Source organism: Carettochelys insculpta, chromosome 30, assembly GCF_033958435.1.
Source record: "Carettochelys insculpta isolate YL-2023 chromosome 30, ASM3395843v1, whole genome shotgun sequence".
NCBI classification, from domain to species: Eukaryota; Metazoa; Chordata; order Testudines; family Carettochelyidae; genus Carettochelys; species Carettochelys insculpta.
The window spans coordinates 7,890,461-7,903,889 of NC_134166.1; the positions used below are offsets into that span (position 1 = coordinate 7,890,461).

The 13,429-nt window shown below is 55.6% G+C and overlaps 1 pseudogene; it reads left to right on the forward strand.

The window, feature by feature from the left end:
• Window positions 1-4,411: 4,411 nt before the first annotated feature.
• LOC142004013 (SLAM family member 9-like) lies at window positions 4,412-6,447 on the forward strand (annotated as a pseudogene).
• Window positions 6,448-13,429: the final 6,982 nt, after the last annotated feature.

Sequence of the window (13,429 nt, forward strand, 5' to 3'; positions counted from 1 at the left end):
TTCTCCCGAGCCGTCCGCAGCTCCTATTTCAGGGTGTGGGCGGCTGCAGCAATGTGGGTTTCACTTCCCACCCCTGGCGGTGCTGGAAGGAAGCCAAGTGCCCAGCAAGTGCTGCAGCTCCCACCCCGGCACTCCCTCCTCTCCCAGGGGGGCGGCGGCTGCATTCTTTCCAGAGATGTCTTCCCTGTGCCTGGCGCCCTGAGTGCTGCAAGCCTCACCAGTTCCTGGGTTCCAGCTGGGGAGCAGGGCTGTGCATTTGCTGGGCTCTGGGCCAGGGGGGTTTCCTTAGCAAGATACAGCCCAGGGCTGTCTGCTGGGGGGTGGGGAGGGCCATCTCCTATTCTGTGTCTTGCCAAGGCAGCAGGACACTGGGGGAATCCCACCTGAATGGAGAAGGCTCCAGCAGCTGATCTGTGTCCCCTGCAGCTCCCCCTGCACCCGCTGTACAGGAGCACAGAAAGGTAGTGCCGGCTGGTCGGGACCCCACTTCCCAGCCTGTCCCCATGCCACCTGCGTGCCACCGGAAGGACAGTGAGGCTGGTGAGGACCCCCACTGCCTGCACCAGAGGGCAGGGGCACTGCAGAAACACATGGCCCCACTGTTCCAGAGGGGCTGCTCTTGGGGTGCGACAGGCCCTCATTGTCTGTACCCTTAGCAGCATTCCCTGTAAGTTGAGTGCTTGGGCGGCCACTCAGGTGCCGCTCACCAGACCAGCCGACAGAGGGGCCAGTTGCATCGGGGCTCCATGCATTTAGGGGGGCTTGGGGCTGCCACTGCCTGGGTTCTTTTCAATAGCGCTGCTGTAGCTGCATGGTAGTGTCACCCCCTCCCCTAGGGCTGTGAGTCACTGGCACTTAGACCTCTGACCCAGAGAAAGAAGGCCTCTCCTCTACAGCCTTAGCTGGGTGTCAGTGCAGACTGCAGCAGCTCTTGCTCTAAGCTCTGGAGGTCCCAGGTTCAAGCCACCCTGTTGGTGGCTAGAGTAGGAATGTGGGACCCCTGGGGTGGGGGGAGCTGGAGGTTGAAACCATATGGGGGGGGGGGGGGAGGAGGGCAGGGCTGGGAGTGGAGGGGAGACAGGCTCTGGGGCAGAATCAGGCACAAAACTGTAGGGGAAAGAATGGTGGGGAGAAAGGAGCAGACCTGGGTGCAGGGCTGATAGAGGTAGCAACGAAGTAGAAGGAGCCACTGCAGGCAGGTGAGGTGGGGGAGGCCCTCTGCATGAGGGGTGGTGCTCAGGGTTTCCTGCTGGCAGGGGGAGGCTTGTGACTCTGCTTGAGGACAGGGGGCCCATTATTTGTGCTGTCCTGGGCCTGTGCTCAGTTGAGTAGCAGACCACCCCTAGCTGGCAGCTTGCCTGTCTAAGGTGGTACACATGCCACGGTGCACATAACATTTATTCCACCCATGAATGGGAAAAAAAATTGAGGGAACACGGCCCCTTAGCCTCCCTGATGAGGATGCTTGTGAAGCGAGGCCAATTAGTGCTGGCAATTTTACCTCAGTAGGCACTGAACAGAGAGCTATCACACTCAGTGCATGCAGAAGCCAACTGCCTGTGGGTCAGTCTCACCTGCAGCAAGGGGCAGCTCCTGCAAATTTAGCTGATCCTTGAGCTCGGGTTACTGGAGCAGGGACCCTGGGTAATTATCCACAGACCTAGCCCAGCTGCAGCCTCACTGCTGAGCTAGCTAGGGGGCAGCTGCAAGCACTAGGCAGGAGGACGTTCAGACACCACTGCGCAGGAGTGTTTCTCGTAAGCTGAGCACTTGGGTGGCCACCCAGGAGGGATTCAGTCACCACCCAGCCAATTAACAGAGCATTGCCAGCCGGCAGCCTGTGTTTCTATGGGTGGTGCACATCCCTACATGCCTTAGTGCACCAAACAAAATTTATTCCATCCATGGCTGCAAAATGTAAGTGAGAAACCTGCCAAGCTGGGGCAAGTGGAACCAGCAAATCAGCCAGCTCCCTAGAAGTGGCCAGCGTGCGTCCATGACTGGCTGTTAGAATGGGCTCTTTATACACTGCTGTGGTGGGGAGGCTACGCACACCAACTGTGTGTCTGAAGCACATTCCTTTACCAGAGCAGGACTGGAGCCAGCTGCCTCTTTGTGCTGCCCTAGGAGGAGTCAGTGCCAGGGACCAGTGAACTGCACACAATGGAAGCATTAAGCACGTAGGACAGTAAATCACTGGGGGCCTGAGTCTCCAAAGGGCTCGGCCCATCCGTGCATGCTGCTCGGGAATCTGGCACAACCTGGAGAACCTGATGTTTCAGAGGTGCTGATCACCGGCTGCTCCAGCTGCAGCCATGTGGGGGCTGGAAGGGCTTGTTCCCTGGCGATCAGGCTGCAGCAGCTGAGCTGTGCCGCCCATGTGACTCATTCATTGCCCACAGTTGAGTAAATGCCTCCTACCCCCTGGACTCTCGGCTTACACCCGGGAAGCCCGTTCACGCTTGCGGTGCAAGGAAAGCGTGGCCCTGAGCCAAGGAGAATACCCGGCCAATTTCAGACAACAGTCATGGTCCCTTCCCAGACTGGCAGACTCAAGCCAGGGAACCTTGCTGGATAATACTACATGCCACAGGCTGTGCAGGATCAGCGAGCAGAGCAATTTATAGGGGCTGAACCCAGCAGCCTGGACACAGAATACCCATTATGTGTGTATGTGTCACTGATCGATCATCGGCGGGCAGAATCGTACCTCTACCGCACGAGCTCGAAGCCAGCTGGCTGTTTGCTAAGGCTGTGGGCAGTGTGCCCTCTAACTCATTCCAGCCCTGTGTGGAATAAATTTTATGTGCACCGAGGCAGGTGCACATGTGCACCGCCAATAGAAACACAGACTGCCAGCTGCGAGCAGCTGTTGGGACTCTGCAGATCAGGTGGATGGTACCTGACTCTCTCCTGAGTGGCTGCCCAAGTGCTCAGCTTCCAGCTGTAGAGCACACTCAACATTCTCCCTGTAAGTGGTCTCCACGCCGCTAGATGGGACCATCCAGCACAGCTGGGGGCGGGGTGTGGGTTTCATGTGCCCCAGCCAAACCTTCTCCTTCTCCCCAGGGGCAGGAGACACACTCTCCATATGAGCTGGCAGCAGCAGTATGGGCTGTACCAGTCGCTCAGTGGAGGGGAGAGAGGAGCTACCCAAGGCTGTGCAATAGCTTCACACGCAGCTGGGCTATTGGTGCAGCTGTCCCGGCGGGCCTGTGAGCCAGGCAGGCACAGGCAGCGAGGAGTCAGGCATGTTGCAGGAGATGCCCAGTGAGCGCTGTGCTGCGACGCAGAGGGTGGTTCCCTGTGGCCATTCTGCTCTGCAGGGCCATCTGGCTGAGGCTGCATCTGCGAGAGCCCTGGCCTGGTTCTGATTAGGAGGCCCTTTCACGAACAGATTCATGTTCAAAAGCTGAAGGCAATGCACAGGGCCTGTCTTGTTGCCACAGCACGGTGGGCTGTCGTGGCTCACGACCAGCACTGCCCACCTTGGGGCAGACTGTGGAGAAGTGGGGGGTGGGGGCGCTGCCCCACGCTGCTGCGGTGTCCTAGAACTAGGTTTCACCCCCCCCCCCACTAACAAACGTGAACGCCTGAGGCTCCGTACCAGTCTGGTTGATGGCATCACAGACAAGCCCCGTGGGCATTGCAGTCTCGCCTGCCGCCCAGGCAGGCTGGACTTAGTGATAAAAGGCCATTTATCCCCCCAGAATCCATCCATGTGTGGCATAAATTTTATGTGCACCGAATCACACGTGGATGTGTACCACCAAGTAAAATGCATGTTGAGGTCATGGGCACTGCACTAATCAGGTCAGTGGCATTTGAATCTCTCCTAGGCAGCCACCCAAGTGCTCTGTTGAGACTGACTTGCAAGAGACCAGTCGCTTACCCCACTTCAATTTGTACTATAAATCTCACGCCAAAGACAACGCTGGAGCCAGGTGCCTAACTAGCAAAAAGACATGGGAGAGTTATTGACTGGTGGAAACGGGCAATATACAAGCACAAGTCACGGTCTTAGCGCCCCAACGTTGACAGATGTTGTAACCCAGCCGAGCAGCATGGGATGGGATCTCTTTGCCCTGCCCTGCCCAGCCCAGCCCAGCCAGCCTAAAAGAGATTAAGTTTCTCTTCCTTGGGGAGTTTTATTCCTCCAATCTAGAGTCTGAACTGATGGGATGAGTAATCATCGGCACAGAGTTTTTCTAGTCCCTGCTTGGCCCGGAGAGCCCACCCCATCTAGTCTGACGGCCCCTCTAAGGCAGGTGTGAGAACTCATTGGTACGGGGCAGGGAGGCGCAGCACAGAGGTGGCCGGACGTGGCTGAGTTCAACCTCTTCTCTGGGCCCTTTTTCCTGTCTTGTCAGACACAAGTCCCAGTGGCCTCATTTCTCCCACCACACTTGTGATGGGGATTCTGGGAGAATCGGTTGTTCTCTCGGTGGAGTCCCGGGAGACATTCAAGCTCAGCACCTGGTTCCCACCCAGCCCTCACCAGGACACAGCCTCAGATAGGAAGGTGCTGCTGGCTGTCGTCACACCAGGGGCACCTGGAGCCCTGCCCGGTCTGGCTGTGAAGGACGAGCGATACAGAGGGCGAGTGAGACTCCATGGCCAGAGCTATTCGCTGGAGATCAGCAACCTGACGTGGGCAGATCAAGGGAAATGCACAGTACGGCGGAAAACATTGGGCATCCGTGTGTACCTCTGTGACTCTCTCCTGACCACCCCCAGTGAGTGGCTGCGGCTGGGAGCACGGGGAGGTGCTGGGAGGGGAGGGGCTAGTGCAGATTTCAAACGAGATTCTGGCTTCATAAGAAGGTTTTAATGATGTAACCAGAACATTTGGTGTCAGGGGAGGGGACGGGGAGAGGAAACCTCAGGAGCGGGTGGGGCTTCCTGCTGGCACCAAGTTATTACTGAACTTAGAGCTCATAAATAACTAAAGGAGAAGGGTCGATCCATGGGTGGGTGTGTATGGGGAGAGATAGATAGGTAGGTAGGTGGGTAGTTACAGAGACACACAGATGCTCATCCAAGTCTCAGCTTTGGGATGGGCTCAGATCTCAAGGAAAATGAGCAGACGGCCACTGGGGAAAGGGGCGAGAGACACACAGTGTCAGAGAAGCCCAGGGGAGAGGAGGGACCAAGAGGGAGGTGCATTCCTTCACAGGAACCTGCCATATGCACCGTGGCTCCTGCTGACCCTGGGTAGCCCCCTTCCCCAGAGAGGACCCGGCCCCTGGCTGGACATGTCGGGTGACACCAGATGCTCCGATATTAGGGCTTTGTCTTACATAGGTCTCTACACCCCCTACCACGCAGAAAGTGTCCCTGCTTTTCACACGTGCTCTCTGGTCACTTCTGGACGGTGACCCCTCTCCTGTGCCAGCCACTTGGCCCAGTCAGGCTGGGTGATGCTCCCACACATGGGGTTCAGTTGCTGGGGATGAGAGGTCCCTGGGCGTCGCCTCCCCCACAGCCACTGTCTGTAGCCTCAGGCCATCGGAGGGAGGCGCCCGCAGTGGTTCTGGCAGCCTCTGTACGATGTTACTGTGTATTTCTCACCCCCGTCCGGGCCCCAGAGCGAGTGTCGGAGCTGGAGATCAGGACCCAGGTGGTGATGGGTGGGAACGGCACCTGCAATGTGACCTTCACCTGCAGTGCTGGGGCGGACACCTGGAATCTCACCGACACCTGGACAGGCCCTGCAGGAGGCGCTGTTCTCTCCACTGAGGCGTCCCTGCTGGTCCAGCACAGACTGGGGGGACGAGGACTCGTCTGTCACCTGCACGGCTGCAAACATTGTCCGCAACAGCTCGGCCAGAGCCTGCCCTAAGGTGGCCTGCGAAGGTGACGCTCGCTCCCTATCCCCCTGGGGCGCACACAGCAGGAGCTAGCCTGGCTCACACACGCTCCCGGCTGCCTGGCTGGGTTCTAGGGCACAGTGCGCGCCCTGGGGGGGTCTCCCAGGCTTTGTAAGGGGCTACTCCCCAGTGCCGACCCCCTCCCTGGGGCTGGGCTGTCAGGGCCGGCTCTGCGGGGCTGGGGGCCCCAGGTGCTGCCCTGGAGGGAAGAGCTGGCGTTTGCCTCCCAGCTCTTAGGGGCCTTTGGGATTGAAGCACCTGGTGCGCATTCAGGTTTCCAGGCCAAGCAAAACTCCAAACACTGATTTATCCCGTCAGGTTGGGCCCTGCCCCAGGCCCCAGCACTGTTCTGCCGCCATGCCAAGGGGGTCCTCGTGCTAGGGATGCTGGGAACCCTGCTCGCCAGGATCCTCACGGTGCACGTCCTGGCTGCGAGGGGACAGACGTGGCCCTGAGTTTCGCTGCGACTGCTGATCCCCTGGCGCTGGTGTTTCCCGCACTGGCAGCTAACCAAGGCGAATGGTTATTGCTGCACTGCCGCCTGCCAGAGCCTCAGTTTCCCCTCCCCTCGGGAACAAGCCAGGCAGGGACTCCACTGCGCTAGGCTCTGCCGTTCACGCTGCTGGGCTGGCTGAGGGCCCCAGACCTGGATTATCTGAATGGTTCAGGCATTGGTGGATTGATTTGCACATATGCTGCTTATATACACCTGGCTGCTTAGCACATTGCTGATCTCGCACATGCACAGTCCCTGCATCATGTTTCCCCACCCCCTTCGCCGGCTTCTTGGGTTTTTTCACCCATTTTTCAGTTTATAACCCATCAGTAGAGACCCTGCTTCCACTAGGCGCTGCCTGGGGATTAGTAAACATCTGGGGCTCCTTCGAGGCACCTTCAGACAATTCCCACAGCTAATTACCCCTCAGGATATGCCCTGGTCATCTGTTGTTAGAGCACTTATTCAGAGGTGGGGCAAGTACCCAAAAAGTGACTTGAGTAACAGCACAGCTACTTTGGAGGGAAATATAACGAAGCAAAAGTCAAAGTAGCCTTTTGGAAAACTACTTGAGGAAAAGTGTGCGCAAGTATCCAGACATATCCAGGGTGGCCATTTTTTAACTTCTGGCTACTTGAACACAATGAAGGCGTGATACTGTTGTACTTTCACCCATGCCACTTTCCAGAAGGACACTTTGACTTTGGCTTAATTACATGTTCGCCAAAGTAGCTGTACTTTTACTCACGTAACTTTTGGGGGCTTTTCCCATCTCTGCACTTACTGCACACCCAGCGGATCCAACCTGCTCTGGTGGCAGCTTTCCCTCTTACTTCAGCCCTGAAGAATTTTATCAACTGACATTCCTGGAGCTGGGTGCGGGGAAGGGAGAATGTGGAAAACAACTTTGAAAAATACCCTTCCCAAGTAAATGACTTTTCCCCTTCCATGGGTGCCATTAATGATGGGTGATCCCTCCTCCACCTTTGTATTATTTTTCTCTTTTCTCCTGCTTCTTCTTCTCTCCCCCTGCCCTCGCATTATAACCACCCTCTATTCTCATTTTTGCTCCCTAGTCTGATGAAGTGGGTCTTACCCACGAAAGCTCATTACCTAATAAATACAATCCTTGGTCTTTAATGTGCTGCCTGGGTGTTTTTGTGACGCTACAGACTACCCCTGTGAGGCCAAAGGAGGATGTCAACCTACTGCACAGTCTGCCTGGAAAGGCACCACCTTAGAAAGGGGCAGGTGAGGGGAAATCTTTTTCTTCCCCACTAATATTCATAAGCTCTGGTTGCCTGTTTCTTTTCTGCACCAATTCACACAGGACCTGAACTGTAAGTTGAAAGCCACTGGAAATGGTCACTATCCAGAGGTGAAACCAGCACTAGGGTGGGGGAAGGCCTGAGCAGCAGAAGCTGTTGCTGCTGTTTGGAAGGAAGATTTAGCCATCAATCTTCTCTCCCTGTGAGCGTAAACAGATACGGAAGGCATGTCTCCTGAGTGTTACCTTGTGATGTAACACCTACCACACTCTGGTGGGGGGCATGTGTAACCCTTCTGCCGGAAGGAATTGGCAGCCACCAGGGCTGGGTTCAACATCTAGGGGTTCCTTTTCATCCATCGCACACAGAACCAGCTCAGGCCCCCACCCAGTAGCCTGCGAACATCACACACCCCTGGGCGCCTCGGAGAGGCAATGCTTCCCTACTCACAAGCACAGAGTCTGAGTGTAGAAAAGGACTTTTAGTAAAAGAGGCAGAAAAGTCAATTAGCAGAAGTTTGGGAAAACTATCACACCCAGAGCTCATGACCAATCCTCAAGTAACTGTCCCAGCTCAAATACATTGAGCAATGCCCTTGACCTCTCAGGCTCACCAGTCCAATACTGTAACAGCCAATCCACACACCCAACTTTGCCATCTGTCCACTGCTGTGGGTCTGGCCTGAGGCAAAACCCTGTCATTTCAGCTCTTGGTATCTCCCAAAGTGGAGTCTCATAAAAAAACTAGTATTAAGCTCTATCTTTTAACAGGTGGGGACAGCTAATCAAACCAGGCTTATAGCTATATGGCCAAGGCATAGACAAGGCCAAGCCACTCAGCTAGCTGGTTCAACCCATATCCCCACCGTCTGCTTTACAATGCTTTAAACCAGGGAGCCCTGTGTAATCCATGTCTTATGCAGTTATATCAACTGCCCTGTCCCCCACAATGACTTGGAGTGTTGGTGAGATTTCACAGCTCTATACTGAGGGTTAGCGTAAATTGTGATTTTTTTACAACAATGTGTTTACAATAGACAAAATCTCATTGCTTCGTTGCTTCCCATCAGTCTTTGTTTGCAAGGTATCACATACACATACACACACCTTCGCAGTCTCATGCAAACAATCTCTGGGCGACACATTCCTCTCAGCCTTCAGCAGCATTGCGTTCCTGCTGGTGCATTCCTTACACATGTAAATTAGCCCCATGACCCTGGCACTAAAAGCTCTGCTAACACAGGCATCAGCAACCACCAGCATGGGTGACAAGAGTTGAACATGAGCTGATTTTCATCAGCATGTGAGGCGGGAACTCAGCCCCGCCCTTCCTCCCCCAGGCAGCTGGGAGCTTGCTCAAAGCCAGACCGTCTGCAGCTGAATAAAAGAACAGTTAATGCTACTAACCACCACCTCAACCGTAAAGCTCTTCAGCTTCATTAATTTATTGATGATGCTGTTGTAAATAGGACTGTTAGAGAACTTTAAAAATATCACCGGCACTTGGATTGTACATAGAGGTCAAAAGGTTAAATTTCGACACTTCTCCACCCCGGAAAGGTTGCTGAGCCCTGTGCTAGCACATTCACAGATGTGCCTGCCCTGCAGAGTAAACTTGCTTAGCTTGAGGGTTTAGTTAGCCAGAATTAAGCTCTGAAGCTTCCCCTCCCTTCATTAAGTTGGTAAGTTTTACAAATGGGGAAACTGAGGCACAGAGCTGTAAAGGGACATGACTCTCAGCCATACTCGGGCAGGGTAAACAGGCATGACAGCTGGTGGGACTGGCCCGATGAGAACCCCTCCTATGCAGAGGGCTTCCCAGCTGGGATGGAGCTTGGGTTAAAAGTCTGCACCAGCCCTGTTCCCAGCCCCTGGAGCAGCCAGAGGCACATGGCCTTCTGGGGGCATGTCTGTGGTTTTCCGCACTGCGCTAAGCAGAGCCATGCCAGGAGTTCTGTCACCGTCCTTTGCGGGAAAAGCTCTCTTTCCTTTCTGGCCACGTGTGCAGAAGTGGGTTTAGCCCCGCCACCTGGCAAAGGCAGCTGCTGCCGGCTTCTTGCTTGGCATTGCTCCAGACTTCTGTCTGCAACTGGCTGGTGATAAAGCAAAGATCCTACTCCGAGCAATGAGCCAGGCCAAAGCTCGGCATTACCGTAACTCTCATTTTGGGAGTGGGAGGCAGATGCAGGGCATGGGGAGGGAGGGCTTTTGGGGAGCAGCTTGCCCTGATTAAAAAGCGACATGCTTTGCTAAGATGGCATGGGCTGCATGCAGACATGGAGCTGTGGAGACAACTCACCTGGGTTTCTCTAGCTGTAGAAAACCCCTGTGCTGAGCAGAACTATGAGCAAAAAGTGATGGGATTACGCCATGGGGCTGGCCTGGCCTGGCCAGCAGCTGTCCCAGAACATCTGCAGGAGGAAGGATACTTTCCTGGAGCTGTGTGATGACTCTGACCCAACCTTCAGAGCTGGACAGCCAGTGACAGGGGACACAGCAGTCTAGAAGCATTTTACTAGTATCTAGCAGCTACCTTCCAGGTTTAGCCTAGACCCCTGATGGATTATACCACCCTATTCAAGTGAGATGCTCTTGTATGCAGACAAGATCTGAGGCAGGGCAAAGAGTAAGCACCTGAGTTTGTGGAGCAGTGAAGACAAGGACCCTGTGACACAACCCATGTCACTAAGAGCAGGGTGATCAAAAAGCCACAACAGTGAGTCTGGGTCTGGGTCAACGGACTTGGGCTGGAGCTGCAGGGCTAAAAAATACCTGTGTAAATGTTTGGATGAAGGGTGGAGCCTGGGATCTGAAGTCCTCCTCTTTCCTGTGATCTCAGAGCCCAGCTGCAGCTTGCTGAACTCTGACACTACCATTTTATAGCCCCACAGCCCGAGTTCCACAAGCCTGGTCAGCTGACCCCCAGCCCCCTGTGGATGTGCTGCACCCCATGCACGCCATGAGTCTGTCCTGTTCCGTTTCTCCTGCTACACCCTCGCTGGGGATTTATGCCAGACCTGCTGTTTCCCAAGCTGACCCTCAAGGGTTCTGCCGAAAGACTGTCCTCCCCACAGCCGCTCCTGGCCAGCCCTGTCGCCTGGCCCGTGTGTCTCATAGGCAGCAGCAGATTGTGAAGAGATGATGATGCTACAGCAGTCAGATCTTAGCTGGAGGGGAAAGAGCAGCCATGGGAAGTTTCCCAGCTCTGGTTAACTTGAGCTGCAGGCTCTAGACCTTTACAATGATAAGAGCAAGCTGCCTCCACAGCAAGCACAAGGGTGTAGGAAATGCTGTGCCTTGGGCAGGCTGGCAGCTGGCTGTATGCACATACTTGCTGTGCACAGAGGGTGGGGCCTTTGATCTATTTCCCAGGGAGCCGTGAAGGCTAAATGTGTCTTTTGATAGTACCTTAAATCCGCGGTTCTCAACCAGGTCCCCTGGGTGCCACAAGCCAGTTTCAGGTGGCTGCAGTCCCCCAGCTGAAGTCAGGCACCCCAAGCCCTGGCGAGCCAGGAGTGGAGCTGCAGAGAAACGTGAGCTCCAGTGCTAACGCCCTGAAACCTGGCACCACCCAGGGGGCTGGAGCCCAAGGCCATGGCGACCCTGTGGGGCTGAAGCCTAGAGGCCAAAGTGCCCCTGTGGGGTTAAATCCCAAAGCCCCTGTTCCCCTGTGGGGCTGAAGCCTGGCGCCCCAGCACCTATGTGGGGTAGAAGCCCTGAGCCTCCACCCTTGAGCCCTGCAGGGCTAAAGCCCCAAGCTCTTCCCCTTCCAGTGGCTGAAGTCCGGAGCCCCGTACGTTGCAGGGGACTCAACAAGAAAAAGCTTGAGGACCTCCGCCGTAAATGCCGGTGCATGTGTAAGGCAGTGCTCCATGGCGTGGGCTGCTCCCCTATGGGGGCTGAGAGAAACCAAGGCTTGTGGGGGCGCATCATGGCCTGGGCCAGCCCTCCCGCCAGTAGGTGGGGAGGGAGCAGCACCCTGCCCCCCTCCAATCCTAATTCTACTCCCGCTGTGGCCTGGCCATGGCTGCAGCTGATGGAGCCCACCATGGTTCCATTCCCAGGGCTGGCTCCACTTTTATGGCCCCCAGCAGACCCATCCCAGCCGGAGCTCTGCTCCCAGCCCTGGCCCCCCTGCCCAGCTGCAGTCCCAGCCTTGGCCCCTGTACTCCCGCTCATGTCTCCCCATGGGGAACCCCAGCCTCACTCCCAGCCCCAGCTCCTGAGCTAGGGGGGCGCAAGGCGGAGGAATGTGGGGGTGACCCTGGAAAGTTTCCACCGGCGTAAGGGATGGGAGAATAGATGTGTTTTCCTGTGAGATGGGATCACAGAGAGGCAACGGCTGTGGTGCGTCCTAGCCAACGGGTGTGCTGGGGGTGTGGGACAGAGGATGGTGCATACGTGTGTTGGTGCGTCTCTGCCAGCAAACAGACCTTTGTGGTGGGAGGCAGCCGGCACAGGCAGGGACACGGGAAACGCATCACTTCCTCAGGCTGCACTGGCGGCTGCCTGACACCCCCCGCCCCCCACCCTTTCCTGAGCCACGCAGATCTGGGGCACCAGGTTCACTCGGCCTGAGGGCTTCACGCTTCACCTCCCACTTCCTAGCCACACAGAAAAGGCCAAGGCCCACAGGGCTGGGGGAGGGGAGAGTGCCGGAGACAGCACCTTGGTCCATATAGCAAACACTAGCACCAAATTGAGAGCAACTCAGGACATGTCTATTGTACGCTGCTGCCGGTGGCATGTAGGATACATACACTGCACAAGCAGCAATGCAGACATCACCGCGCTGAGTAAAGATGCCTCTGAACCACACCTGTGTCCCCTACACAGCTCCCTCTGAGCCCATGCTGTGCCTCCCCTTCTACAGCGCTAATGTCGCAGTGTCGTGTTCCTGGTGCCAGAGCCTTTCCGCACTAGAGTTTTCCATCCCCTGCTGCGCAGAGCTACACAGCATGGTGCAGACACAGCCTGTTTTTCACCGTGAGGTGTGGCTACATATCCCTACATACCACCTCCAGTGCCTTGGGGATGTGCCTTCTGACAGCTGATGCGTGATCATTCTTTGCTCTGCAACCACTGGGTGAAGAGAGGAGCCGTGGGGTGGGCTGACGCCTCAGCAATGCCAGGCTGCCCAGACTCTCTGAAGTAGTGAAATGGGCTTTTCTATGGCTCTGTGCTTGTGAGGCTGGGAAATTCAGCTCCTGACCTACCATCAACAGTCTAACCAACACTGCATCTCTTACCCCTGCAGGGATCACATCCCCTGGGTCTTACAGGTACGGGCGCTCAAATATACACAGCCACAATGGGTGCCATTGCGATTCTTCTTCATAGACAGTTTGGTTGTTGAAGATGAAACATAACCTGTTCCTTCCGTAAATACAATCCAGGACTCCTGATGCTCATGCACCTGCTCTAACCATGGAACCTCCAACACCCTTGCAGAGTACAGCACAGGATCTAGGAGCTGTAACTTCCAGTACCCCCACTCCAACTACTAGACCACATTCCCTTTCAAGACTCAGAACAGAATCCTGCAGTCTGAACTTCCTGTGCTCTAGCACAGTGGTTCTCAGCCTGTAGGCTGCTTGCGGACAAATCAACACACAGCAGTGGCCCATGTGACAGCCTGAGGATCATACAGGTATGTAGTATATATATACTGTGTGGACATGGGCCACACAACACGTGGAGAACTGCATATGCAGCCCTCTGTGGTGACTAGGGTGAGAAATACTCCTCTAACAGCACCAGAGGGGTAGCCGCGTCAGCCTGTATCTTTGCAAAACC